This window comes from Balaenoptera ricei, chromosome 15, assembly GCF_028023285.1.
Source record: "Balaenoptera ricei isolate mBalRic1 chromosome 15, mBalRic1.hap2, whole genome shotgun sequence".
Classification (NCBI taxonomy): domain Eukaryota; kingdom Metazoa; phylum Chordata; class Mammalia; order Artiodactyla; family Balaenopteridae; genus Balaenoptera; species Balaenoptera ricei.
Window position 1 is genome coordinate 14750781 of NC_082653.1, and position 12023 is coordinate 14762803.

Below are 12023 nucleotides of genomic sequence, written 5' to 3' on the forward strand. Positions count from 1 at the left end.
AGGCATTCTGACAGGTGTAAGGTGAGATCTCATTGTGGTTTTGATTTGCATTTCCCTGATGATTACTGATATTGAGCATCTTTTCATGTGCCTGTTGGCCATCTGCATTTCCTCTTTGGAAAAATGTCTATTCAGGTCTTCTGCTCATTTTTTTTGATCAGGTTGTTTTTTTAATGTTGAGTTGTATGAGCTGTTTATATATTTTGGATATTAACCCCTTATTGGTCATATCATTTGCAGATATTTTCTCCCATTCAGTAGGTTGTCTTTTCGTTTTGTTGATGGTTTCCTTTGCTGTGCAAAAGCTTTCAAGTTTAATTAGGTCCCGTTTATTTTTGCTTTTATTTCCTTTGCTTTAGGAGACAGATCCAAAAAAACATTGCTACGATTTATGTCTAAGAGTGATTGACTACTTTTTTTTAGATTCTTAAGTTTTTTTGTGTGTTATGGACCCCTCTGACCATCTGGAGAAGCCTAGGAACCCTTCTCAGGAAAATGTTTGAAAATGCATAAAATATGATAAATAGGGTTACAAAGAAAACCAATTATATTGAAATACAGTCATCAAAATATTAAAAAGACAAATGTGTGATATAGCACTGTATGTGCTTCTTTATTAATGGTTTAACTAATAAGATCTAGTGGTGAGTCTAAAATTTACATAATTTCAAAGTAATGATATGTGCAAACAATAATTCAAGACATCTCTAATAATTGTGATATGAAATATCTGTGATTTCAGTTGGAGACAATATAGCAGGCTCTGCTAATACTGTTGTTTGTTGACTACATTCCTAATAGAAAGGAATGCTTAATTTCAGTAAGAAATAAATGAAAATATGAAAGTAGGTTTTTCCCAGTTCATGAACCTCAGGTCAAGGGCCCCTGCTTTATACTTAGTACCTCTTTATCCTCAGCTGTGGGATTAGGAGGTAACCCATTGCATATCCCATTGCATAACCTCTGATTGGAAAGGTAATTTTAAGACAGAAGAGCACAGTTCTATGAGTGTGCAATAGGCTGGCAAACTACTACCAGCTAATGCTCATTGAGCAGTACATGGCAGGCACTGTTCTAAGTGTTTTAGATATGTTAACTCAGCAACATTCACAATAATCCTTTGAAATAGGTCTTTTTACTATCTCTATTTTACAAAGGAGGAAACTGAGGCACAGAGAGGTTAGGCAACATGCCCAAGGTCACACAGCTAGTAAGTGGTAGAGCCAGGATTTGGACCCAAGTAGTCTGAATCCATAGTTTGTTCTCCTAGCTACCATGCTATACTATCTCTCTACTCTGAATGGAGAGGGGGAGTGAGATTTAAATTAAAGCCCTCAGGATGAATAGGAGTTAAAGAGGTGGCAGAGAAGGGAGGAGAGGGAATGGGAGGGTCAAAAGTCCTGAGGTGGAAAGAATGCTGTGAATGTAGGGCCTGAAATAACACCAATGGGGCTGCAGGTTGGAAAGCAAGGGGAACAGTGGTATAAAATGAGGCTGGATGGCAGAAGGTTTCCAGATCTTGCAGGGCCTTGAAGGCAGTTTTATCGTTATCCTAAAGGACAATGGGAAGTGACAATCAGATTTCTTATAAATATGTATGTATACAAACAAACTCTAGCTGTAGAAGAGAAAGAATTGGAGGGAAGAAAAGTGGAAGCAAGGAGCCTAGTTTGGAGCCTAGCTAGGAGTGATGATAGTTTGGACTGGGTGGTGGCCAGAGGTACCAAGAGAAGGTACCTAGAGAAGGTACCTAGAGAAGTGGACAGATTTGAGAAAGACTTGGGATCAGGTGCACTGAAGGTGGAAGCAAGGGATAACTCTGGGGCAGACTGTATTTCCCAGAGACAGCCAGAGCTATATCTCCCATCCACACACTCTTCTTTTTTTTTTTTTTTTTAACTTTTTATTTGATATTGGAGCAGAGTTGACTAACAATGTTGTGTTAGTTTCGGGTGTACAGCAAAGTGATTCAGTTATACATATACATGTATCTATTCTTTTTCAAATTCTTTTCCCATTTAGGATGTTACAGAATATTGAGCAGAGTTCCCTGTGCTATACAGTAGATCCTTCTTGGTTATCCATTTTAAATATAGCAGTGTGTACATGTCAATCCCAAACTCCCTAACTATCCCTTCCCCCCACCCTTCCCCCCTGGTAACCATAAATTCATTCTCTAAGTCTGTGAGTCTGTTTCTGTTTTGTAAATAAGTTCATTTTGTATCATTTCTTTTCAGATTCTACATATAAGCGATATCATTTGATATTTCTCTTTCTCTGTCTGACTTACTTCACTCAGTACGACAATCTCTAGGTCCACCCATGTTGATGCGAATGGCATTATTTCATTCTTTTTAATGGCTGAGTAATATTCCATTGTATATATGTACCACATCTTCTTTATCCATTCCTCTGTCTATGGACATTTAGGTTGCTTCCATGTCTTGGCTATTGTAAACAGTGTTGCAATGAACATTGGGGTGCATGTAGCCTTTTGGACCATGTTTTTCTCCAGATATATGCCCAGAAGTGGGATTGCAGAATCATATGGTAGCTCTATTTTTTAGTTTTGTAAGGAACCTCCATGCTGTTCTCCATAGTGGCTGTACCAAGTTACATTCCCACCAACAGTAGGAGGGTTTCCTTCTCTCCACACCCTCTCCAGCCTTTATTGTTTGTGGATTTTTTGATGAGAGCCATTTTGACTAGTGTGAGGTGATATCACATTTTGGTTCTGATTTGCTTTTCTCTAAGAATTAGCGATGTTGAACATCTTTTCATGTGCCTCTTGGCCATCTGAATGTCTTCTTTGGAGAAATGTCTATTTAGGTCTTCTGCCCACTTTTGGATTGGGTTGTTTTGATGACATTAAGCCTCTTCACACACTCTTCTTACAGTGGGACCATGCTATTCCTCTCATGGAGAGGGGGGCCTACGTTCCTTCCCCTTGAATCTGGGCAGCCTTATGAGGCTATACGACTTCCAAAGCGATGTCATACAAGGCCATACATCTCCTGCCTGGTTCTTTCAGCCACTCTCTCAGAGCCCTGAGCTCCATTTAAGGAGCACAGGTGCTCTGAAACCACCATGCTGTGAGGAAGCCCAAACTAGCACATGTGGAGAGACCACGTGGAGAGGCCCTGAGACTATGTGAAGAGAGATGTCCAGCCAGCCTGCAGCTGCTCCATCCCCCTGCTGTTCCAGCTGCAGCCACTGTCTAACTCTGAGGCAGAACTTCTCAACCAGGCCCTTCCCAAATTCCTGATTCCCAGAAACGATGAACAAGGATAAAATGGCTGCTTTACATCTCTAAGTTAGAATCTGGAACACTCATCCTTCAGATTTTGTCTCTACTGACTTGGCCGGTTTTCCAGTTCTAACCCTAGTAAGAGAGATTCAACATTCTCATTTGGGGTTATTTGTAAGGAACTCCGAAACATGGTAACTAGCATTTACTTATGCTATCTCTGCAATTTTAATTACCCAGCCCAGTGGTTTGCAAATCTGGGAGGGCTTTTTTAACAAAAATATGGATTCTCAAGTTCTACCCTAGACTCGCTGAATCATAATCGCCAGGAAAGAATGAGCCATTGACTCACAGAGACTGGAGGTGAATGACTTGGGCTCTTGACCCCCCGGGTTGCACTGCACTCCACAACCGAGGAGTCTCTTGCCAGCCCGTTCTGCTAGTTGTCTCATGAGACCACTTCTCGGCCTTTCTCTATAGATGTGGAGGATGTGCCGAGCTCAGACAGGCTGCAGGTTAAGTGCAATTCTCATTTACTACATCCCGAAACCCTCTGGCTCTAGACTTCATGATTCTTAGAAATATTTTGAAAATTTTCAAATAATTTCAGATTTACAACAGAGTTGCTAAAGTAGGATGAAGAATTCCTGAATGTCCTTCACCCAGATTCCCCAAATATGGACTGTGGAATCAGACTGTCCCACGTCCACTACTCTGCTTCATCACTTTCTAGCTGGGCAAACTTGAATTTGTTGTTTAAACTCCCATGTCTCATTTTCTTATTTATTTATTTTTTAATGTATTTTATTGAAGTATAGTTGATTTACAATGTTGTGTTAATTTCTACTGTACAGCAAAGTGGTTCAGTTGTATATATATATACACACTCACACGTATATATATGCATTCTTTTTCGTATCCTTTTCCATTATGGTTTCTCACAGGCTATTGAATATAGTTCCCTGTGCTACACAGTAGGACCTTGTTGTTTATCCATTCTGTATATAATAGTTTGCATCCCGTCTCCTTTTCTTCATCTGTAAGTTGGGGATAAGAATAGGACGTACCTCCTAAGGTCAGTATGAAGTAAGTTAAATTAAATGAAGTAGCACATATCATGCCTGGCTCACCACGTGGCCTCATCAGCTCATAGATCTCATCTAGGTTTATTTTATGACAACATGGTTTGTGCCTTTCTATAGATTTGCTTGTGCTAACAGTTGTTAGACCATCCCTAGAAAACAGAGGCCCTTGGCTTTTCATGGCCTACTATGTTCACAGATGGAATAAATGTCGCTGGAAGCTGGTCAGTGAGTCCTTTTCCCCAGGACATTGGGGTGGGGGTGGAGGGGACTTTATTGTGATGATAATGAGTTCCTGGTGAGCCCAACAGAGCTAATAGCTCCTCAAAGCAAGATTCTGCCAACAAAGCGGATCAGAATGACTTTGCCCCCACTTGGCAAGTGCTGCTGTACATTGAAAGAGGTGGCTCCAGAAATGCAGCGCAGTCACCCTAAGGTCCCTCCCAGCCACCAGGGAGTCCGGCCTCCACAACACACCCATTTATGTCAGGATAGCTCTATGCAACTGTGGTAGTCAGAATAATGTCCTCCAAAAGATGTCCACAGCCTAATGTCTGGAACCTGTGGATATGTCACCTTATATGGCACAGGGACTTTGCAGATGTCATTAGACTAAGGATCTTCAGGTGGGGAGATAGTCCTCAATTATCCAGGTGAGCCCAGTGTAATCACAAGGGCCCTTATAAGAGGGAGGTAGGAAGGTCAGAGCAGAGAAGGAGATATGATGACAAAAGCAGAGCAGGGGTGAGAGATAGAGATGGAGATGGAGATAGATAGAGATAGAGATAGAGAGAGGGAGGGGGAGAGAAAGATCAGAAGATGTTACTGCACTGCTGGCTTTGAAGATGGAGAATGGGGCCATAAGCCAAGGAATGCAGGAGGCCTCTAGAAGCAGGAAAGAGCGAGAAGACAGATTTCCTCCTAGAGCTTCCAGAAGGAACACAGCCTTGATGGCCCATTTTTGACTTTTGACTTTCCTCCCTCCAGAAAGTTTATAAATATATATTTTCCTTTGCTAATTTTACCATGATTTACTTTCCCCTTTTAAATAACTAAATCTTTAATTCAGTTAAGATTGGTTTTGATGTATGATGTCACAGGTAGGTGCCATTTTTATATCTTTTATTATAAAACAGAACATTCTTTTCCATAGGAGGATTAAGTTAAAGGCTATTCATTGTTTTTATAATATTCCTTTTTGGGGCGATTCACACCATTTCAATTATTGTTACTCTAGATGGAATATATTTAGTTATTTTATTTCCAGAGCCATGTGAAATATACTTGTGAAAACATTTAAAGAGAATTCTTTGACATAGGTAATTGAATGCTGTTTGTACTGCTCAGATGACCAGGGAATCTGATTAATGCCTCCCTTCCCTTGAAATTCTCAAAGGATCCATCTCCTAATTTGCCTACATAGGTTGGGGTATAGAAATAGAATATAAATATAATAATCATAAGAATGTTTAAGGATAATATCAGAGAGTAGGACAGTTCATCTGAGTCACAGTCTCTGAGTCTGTGGCCTTGGGCAAGTCATATCAGCTCTCGGTGCCTCAACTGACTCACCTGTAAGATTGACATACTAATAGTATTTACCTAGGAGAATATCTACATGACATCACAAGAGGGAAGGAATCCTTAAACAAGACACTGAACACTACAAACCGTAAAGGGAAAGATTGAAACATATGACTACATTAAAATTTTAAACTTTTGAATGATGAGATACCATTAACAAAGTAAATCGACAAACCACAGAAAGAAGACCTAACTAACGCAAAATCAGTATCCAGAATATGTAAACAACTCCTATGGATCAATAAGAAAAACATAAATAAACCCATTAGAAAAATGGTCTGGAAATATCAACAGGCAGAAACCTGGATAGCCTGTAAGAAAAGATGCCCAATGTCACTAAATTCAGGAAAATTAAGACTAAAACAACAAAGATATCATTTCACACCTATTGTCATAAGCAAAAATAAATGAATAAAGTCTGAAAATATCAAAAGTTGGCAAGGATATCTAGAAATGGTACTTATACGTTGCTGGCAGGAGTATGTATTAACAATTCTTTGGAGAGCAATCTGGCTATAAACCTCCTAAAGCTCAAGATGTGATATACTACAAAGTCAGTTCCACTCCTAAGTGTGTATTCTAGAAAAGTATGACATGTATACACAAGGAGGTATGTACCAATGTGTTCAATGTAGCACTCCTTGTAATAGAAGTCTAAGTATTCCTTAGTACAGATACATAAATTGTGACTGATTCATACAATAAAATACTATGCAGCAAATAAAATGAATAATTTAGAGCAGTAGTTCTCAAACGTTAGGGCGCATCAGAAGGACTTGGCAAAGGGCGAATTGCTGGATCCTATCCCTAGAGTTTCTGATTCAATGGATTTTGGGTGGAGCCAAATTTTTGCATTTCTAACAAGTTCTCAATGTTACTACTGCTGCTTGCTGGTCTAGGGACCACACTTTAAGAACCACTAAACTAGCTATATGTTTCAACACAGTTAAATCTTGAAAACCTAGTCCAGTTTCCAGCAAGTTGTGAAAAGATACATAGTATATCTCTAAACACAGTAAACAATAGCATACAGATTATGGATATATATATATTTTTTTCTTTATAATAAAAATACAAAATATACCTGAAAATGTATAGAGAGTGATTATCTCTAGAAGAGAGGGGAAGGAAATGGAAGGAGAATCTTAGTAGTGAGTAGAAAGGTATGCATTATAATATTTTATGTAGTTTAACGTATGTTTGAAATGTTAAGGAATTTTTAAAGTTTAAATTATATAGTATCAGAACAGAATAGAGAACCCAGAAATAAAAATAAAAATTTAAAAATATACAGTATCTATCACATAGAGTTGTTATGAAGAGTAAATGAGATAATGTGAAACTTCTGGGTGGGTAAAGATAGCAAGATGCAGTGGAGTCACAGAATCTCTGTCCTCGTGTATTTAACCAAAAAGTAATAATAAAAAATTAAGTTAAAGGATACCCCCCAAAATTAAGAGAATTCAACCAAACAATGAAAAGGGTACAATTTGGACTTTCCTGGCGGCGCAGTGGTTAAGAATCTGCCTGCCAATGCAGGGGACATGGGTTCGAGCCCTGCTCCGGGTAGATCCCACATGCCGTGGAGCAACTAAGTCTGCGTGCCACGACTACTGAAGCCCGTGCTTCTCAACAAGAGAAGCCACCGCAATGAGAAGCATGTGCACCGCAAAGAAGAGTAGCTCCCGCTCGCCGCAACTAGAGAAAGCCCGCGAGCAGCAACAAAGACCCAGGGCAGCCAAAAATAAATAAATAAATTTTTTTTAAAAAAAGAAAAGGGTACAACTTTATGGCATAAACATCAAAGAGGTGTAATCAAGGAAAGAAACAGAAGATTCTAAACTGAGTCAGTGTGGTTTTTAACCTGACCCAGAAAAGGACATCAGGAAAGCAGGTGAATACACAAAATCCTGAGCCTTCTCACCTAGAGTGAGTGAACAACCTGGGATAAAGGGGAAATTCCTGGGAGGAGAAGTCCCTATCTGCCTTCAGAACCTCTCAGTGGAGGCGGAAAAAACCACACAGCTTCCGTTTTCCCAGGTGCCATGATGAATTATGGGAAGGATCTGAAGGCCAAACATACCTGCTCATAGGCATCAGACACACCCTGTACTATTCACAAGGAGAAAGACTAGACAAAAGAGTGGATCCCTATTTCTTTCCTTCAGTTATTTTTGTTTGTACACAAGTGTGATTATTCGCCTAATTCTATCTCTCCACTGCACAGTATCTCCAAGATAGCAGGGATGGGTCTGCCTTTGCTTATGATAGTGCCTAGCAAGTAGGTGTATAATAAGTCATAGGGCCACCTAGTAGGTGTATAATAAACATTCAGTGAATAAATTAGTGAAGGAGGGAGCATATGAGTTGGTGTCAAAGAAATCTGATTTCCCATAGTGTACAAATTTCACAGCCACCATTTTTATTTTGCATGAACTATTCACAAGGAGAAAAACTAGACCCCATGGGGTCTGGGGCATTTCCTAACTAATAAAAAAGCCTACCTGATTCACATAGCCATCGGTGTGATTAATAGAGTGTATTTACAATTGTGTGAGCAAATTCTATTCCCTGTGACAAATACATTCTACAGATTAAATGAACAATACAACATTTTACATGCTTCACGGTCAACAACTACATTCTGGGAAATTTCTTTTTGACACTGAATGAATATTCCAGAAAGAAATAAATAATTCAAAAATAATCTGTGACTATATCACCAGAATCCTTTTGCCTCTTGTTAGTGAAACTAATAGGACACACAGCCTCTTTAAATGTAAATTTAAATAAAACATTTTCTCTACCTCTCTGCTCTCTTTGTTCCTTGCGATCCGCAGATTACGGGAATATATATACTAGTCTCCAATACACACACCTATAGGTGTTGAGTTTTATGAAAGACGAAATCAAGGTATTCTAGGATTTAAATGATCTATTTCCACAGTTAGAGAGGAAAGAAAGTACTCTGAACATCAGAAGAAAGGCGAAGCCCTTTAGGGGGAGGGGACCAGGCCTGGGACCCATCCTCAGCCGGGGACGCCGTTACTAGGCAACCCCTCGCGTTCTCAACCGCCGCCCGAACCACTTCCACGCCCTCATTGCTAAGGAGATCGACGCTCCAACTCAGCCCTGCCGCAAACCTGCGCGCTCTTGCGACATTGCCGCGCCTGCCGCTGCGTGCGCGCCCTCTGCCCCCACTCTCCGCCCCGGCCGCCATTGCCTCGTGCCCGCGCCGGTCGGTTGGTGGCGCCTTTGTCCTACGGCGGGCAGGTGGGCTGAGGCGGAGGCGGCAGCGGCGGGCCTAAGGCGAAGAAGCGGCCGGGAGCCCGCCGCGCTGGTAGCGGTGAGTGCCGGGAAGCGGTGGCCGTCCGCCGAGGCGTGGGGCTGATGGGCAGGCGGTTGAGGGGGGCCGGGGCCGGATGGGGAGGCTGAGGCGGGAGGGCCCGCTCGACGCGCGGCCGCGGCCTCGCCTCCTCTCCGGGTGCGCGCGGGGCTGCGCATGCCCGGTGCGGGGCGCGGCCTTCTCTGGCTCCCGTCGGGCACAGGCCCGGCCAGTCGGGGCGGCCGGAGGTGGGCTCCGGGCGGGCGGCGCCGCATTGCCGCCTCCAGTCTGTGCGCGACCCGCCGATAATAGTCCTCCGGGCTCCTCTGTAAGCTAGGGCTGCACACCCCGCGCCCCCTTCTCGAAACGTGAAGTCGCTCGCCTGCGGGTCCTCAGCGAGTCAGTGGCGCAGTCGGGATTCGAACCTGGGAGGAGGTGGCCGGCCTCGCCGGGCGTTCCGCTGGGCGCGCGGCGCCGGGCGGCGAACCGAACGCTCTGTCCCCCATCGCCGCCGCCCGCCTCGCGGCCCCTTGACAGCATCCTCGAGGCGTCTCGTTGTTATGTGACACCCTCCCCCCACACACCCGTTTTATAACGCGGACCCGGGCCCAGAAAACGGGGAAAGCAACCGGGCCCGCGGTTACCCTGGCAACTAGCGACCGAGCCAGCGTCCCAACCGGCTGGCTCTCTTTCTCTGGACCCCGGGCACTTTCCGCAACCCGGACGACCCGCCGGGGGCTTTTTTTAGAACGGCGTTTCCCCTGTTTCAGTCTCTCGCGTTGCACTTTTATGTCCGTGTCCCCATTGTACTGCTGTTTATTTACCAAATGTTACTTTTTTCTTCTTTAAACTGACTCTTTTTTTTTCTCCTTTTTAAATATATTTGTTTAAGGTGGAAACGTAAATCACGAAGCGTATGATGGAAAGCCAGTTATTTTTCTAATGCTCATAAAGAAATAAATACTTATGTATTAAAATAAACAGTGCGTCCTGATTCCTCCTGAAATTATTCTGCGTTCCACGCTCTGGGAAACGCTGCGCTAGGAGTATGGGGTTAATTGTGGTCCTTCTGCGTTTAGCTCTGTGCACAGAATTGTTCCCTGAGGCATAGCAGATTCCATGAAATGCCCCAGGGTCTTCGGGGATAATAATGTTGTAAGCTTTCTCGTTGTAAACTGTTCTCGTTATTGACTTAACGCGGGATAGTCCCAGAGAACTGCAGGGACTGTGCGCTCAAGGGCACCCGGTGTGCCTCCTCGGTTTTCTTGTAGCATCGTGGTGTGGTAGCTACCGGGCAGTTCAAAAAAGATGTTTCTGCAAACGCCGATGGATTTGGTTTTTGACAAATCTAGGTGTAATGTTTTCTGTATGAGTCAGTCTGGGTGTGAAAACTAACTTTGATGTTGACTTTTCCAAAACAGTAAAGCCCAAGCTTTGCGCTGTGAATATTGGAGATCACTTGGCTATATGTCGACATCAGTTTCTTCCTTCATTCTGATTTCTTTGCCTTTCTTTTAGCTTATCTGTCACTCTCCAGATATTCTTTGAAACCTCTGACAGTCTTTTAACCTAAAACATAGAAACAGTGATTTTCCTTGTAGGCTGTGCTGGAGAAGGCCCAGTGGAAGGAATTTTTCTAGGCGCAGGTTGTTCAATGGCACACGCCTCTGAACCCCACACTTTGAAGGAGACATTGGTGAATTAACTTATTCATTAGTTAACCGTCTGTTCCTATTTGCAGTCTGTTCATAAGCTCTGTTTTTGTGTGTGAGATAGTAGATTGACTTTAACTCACTGAGAGAAAAGTCAGCATAGGCCGTTCAAGGGTTTTTTTCCCTCAAAGGCTGCGTAAAAAAATCCATATTCCTTGGGATTGCTTTGTATGAGCACAGTGTAGAATTTACGGAAGGCTAAGGTAATTTTCTTCACATTTCTAAGCAGCAGTCCTGTGTGGAGAAGAAATGAGAATTTTATTTTACTCCAGTCAGTTTCAGAACTTCAGCAAATGGAGCCTCATCTACCAGTGCTCAAAGGCTAAGAATAAACATTTTTTGGAAAGGCTTTAGAAGTCTGATGAGAAAGAGCACCTGATGGTTTGAAACTTCATTTTAAATAACCATTGCAAGCATTCATTCTCTATGGCCTGCAGATGGCAGTGCCTTTGTACAGCTTATTATTGTGCAAATTGTTGGAGTTCAGTTGTGCTTTTAAGAATGGAAAGCCTTTGGAGGAAGTATATTTAATATTTTATTCTGTTCTGTTTACATTGTTTCTTTGTTTTTGACTCTCCACACTAGGAATGAAACATCTATTCCTACACTCACTATTACTCTTGGTGGTAATGATAACATACAACCAGCAGTGCTTATGATTCACAAAGCAGGTTTACAAATACCAACTCATTTTCTCCTGCCAATCCTCTTGTGAGATAGGTAGACCAGTCTTATTGTTATATCTTTTTTGCGTATGAGGAAACAGTGGCTCAGAGAGGTTATATTTCTTGCCCAAATAACATATTAGTAGAACATATTCAAGAAATTATTGAAGGTAAAAGATTTTGTGGTCAAGCAAAATTGGGAAATGTTGAGGTAAAGCATTGCTCTTAATCCAAAACTTCTCAGAAGCTTTAATATACTAAACATGTGCAACGTAGATGTCCAAGAGAGGAAGGTATTGTGATGCCTTTCTCTTGCTCTCCTCCCATGAACATCCTGTGGTAGTAGTGTTCCCCCAAACTGACCACTCTTTTTTCTATTCTCGGTTTGCTCTCTGTACCTTGCCGTTA

The 12023-nt window shown here is 42.3% G+C and overlaps 1 protein-coding gene across 3 annotated transcripts in view; it reads left to right on the forward strand.

The window, feature by feature from the left end:
• Positions 1-9126: 9126 nt before the first annotated feature.
• Positions 9127-12023, forward strand: part of NCOA5 (nuclear receptor coactivator 5) — a 30808-nt gene continuing 27911 nt past the window's right edge. For all 3 annotated transcript variants that reach the window (XM_059898607.1, XM_059898608.1, XM_059898609.1), the window contains exon 1: positions 9127-9259. The gene's annotated coding sequence lies outside the window, so the exon portion shown is untranslated. The remainder of the gene's footprint in view (positions 9260-12023) is intronic.